Here is a 2280-nt window from a genome sequence, read left to right as displayed (position 1 = left end):
GGCTTCTTCAGTACACGCTAAAAACTAATACTATATATATATAGCTCTTTGGCATTACAAAGCTCCAGCTTTCATGTCCAAATTGAGCACTCTACTGGGATGAGTCATTGCCGCTAGCAATTGCGCATGCTCACTAGCTCGCTAGTTTGAGCACTCTGGCATGGCTTAGATGTACCACATGTGTGGGACATTTGGGGTGGCTTTATAAGCTTAACCTCCATCCCAGACATCAGCACTGCACTGATGAGGCCCAGAAGGCCGAAACAGTACTGTCTGCAGTTAGTTATATATATATATATATATATATATATATATATATATAATTCTGCTGCCATCACAAAGCAAAAAAAGCCACTCTCCCCACCCCTGTGCTTTTCTCACACGACTGCCAATCACCCAGCCACGGCACACTGCGGGTTGACTCTAAGTGGTGATCAAAAGCAAACTATCATTTAGGCCTACACTAGTCCAGGAAAAATTGCCAACGCATCCTATACCGTAAAGTCTCACTTAACAAGGCCACAGACTCTAACTGCAGTCAAAGTCTCAAAGCAGCAACCCTCTCAACCCCTGTGCTTTGGTCACACAACTCAGAGTCCCCCACCCACTGTGAGCACTGTCCCTGGGCTGTTTGGCAAAGCAGGGGGGGGGGGGGGGGAGGAACGTGTGCCCGTGCTCAAAAACTCCAGCGGCTACCTTTTAGCGAATTCGCTCAGATATATATATATATATATATATAGTAGTATGTGTGAGAAGAGCAAACAGCGAACTTCTTCGATAGTCAAGACACTTTAATGACGTTTCGCCCTTCAGGCTTCTTCACATAAGTGTGACAGGATTAAAAATACTTGGAATAAAAAGTGTCCATGACTTAGTCTTAAATAGGCTAAAATTTTTTAAATACAATCAAAATAACAATAAAATTTACGTGTAAAAAAGAGGCACTGGGCCTCTAAGGTATTACGTAATGAAATGAAGAAAAATATACCCGGTAATAATGTCGTAACAAAATACCAAATCAAAGCCACTGAACAAAGGCGCTTTTCGAGCTCACAATTTTTCGTAACAGGATCCGAAAGGAAAGGCCTTTGAATGGTTAGTAACAAAAACCTAATTAACAGCCCCTGAACTCCAGCATTGTGTACTCTACTCTCGGCCCTATAACGAGATCCTTGATTGAGCCTTTGAACGATTGATGCACTGAAAGATCTAAAGAATAAAAAGCTAAAAACCTTTTATACAAGTCAAAAAGAAGAACACTTGTGGGTGATAAGACCCAGGTGTTAATTTTATCTAATTCTATTCCTAGAGTTGAACTCTGATCTTTTATTCAACCCGTAAGGTTGAAGGGTGCAAAGTTGTGCACTCCAAAAAGCTTTACTTGTAAGCAAGCGGTCGTCGAGGCTATTGTGATCGCTACAATTGCAAATTTGTTCGATGATAACGAACCCGAAATCAGATAAAACATGAGTTTCTTTGTTAAAGTTTGTCGCAACTTCACAAGTGTTCTTCTTTGTACTCATGGCTGACTTGTGGTTCCGAAATTTGACTTTAAACTCGTTGGTTGTAGAACCAATATACTGGACATTACATTTGTTGCAAGTGATCAAATAGATAACGTTCTTAGATTTACAATGGAGTTGTTATCTGATAGGATAGCTCCTGCCTGTTCTAGCGCTAGAAAAATTATCTGATTCAACTAAAAAATTCTGATTCAACTAATTAATCCTGTCACACTTATTTGAAGAAGCCCGAATGGCGGAACGTCATTAAAGTGTCTTGACCATCGAAGAAGTTCGCTGTTTGCTCTTCTCACATCACCGTTGGTAAGCCAATCTTCATTCAAATATTACATTCATTCAATTGGTTGCCTTTGAATCATCTCGTACTGATCCGAGGATGTCCAGGTCTTCATTTTCACCATTCAGCATTATCAATACTTGGAATAAACTCACCCGTTATCAACACCACCATCGTTTTCTTCTACGCTGCAAACGTAATAAATCTATTCCTTCTGGTTTGAAGCTCAATTTTATGTTAGCACTCGGTACAAACAGCGAGGGACTACAAACTGCATCCAAGAATATTCTTTCTGAATTGATTGACCACACCCGAACAATTACCATCGAACTTCAACACTCGTTGGAAGACAAGCGTAAATGCCTGTTCCAAGAACATGGTGATCAGGATGCTTTGAAATGCTGGGATCAAGCAAGGATTTCTTCGCTAAACAGAGAACTTAACATTAGATACAGACATAAGATCAAGAAGACTATCCCT

Source organism: Montipora capricornis, chromosome 10, assembly GCF_036669925.1.
Source record: "Montipora capricornis isolate CH-2021 chromosome 10, ASM3666992v2, whole genome shotgun sequence".
Lineage (NCBI taxonomy): Eukaryota > Metazoa > Cnidaria > Anthozoa > Scleractinia > Acroporidae > Montipora > Montipora capricornis.
The sequence above is the reverse complement of the archived record's forward strand: the minus strand, read 5'-3'. Positions refer to the sequence as shown.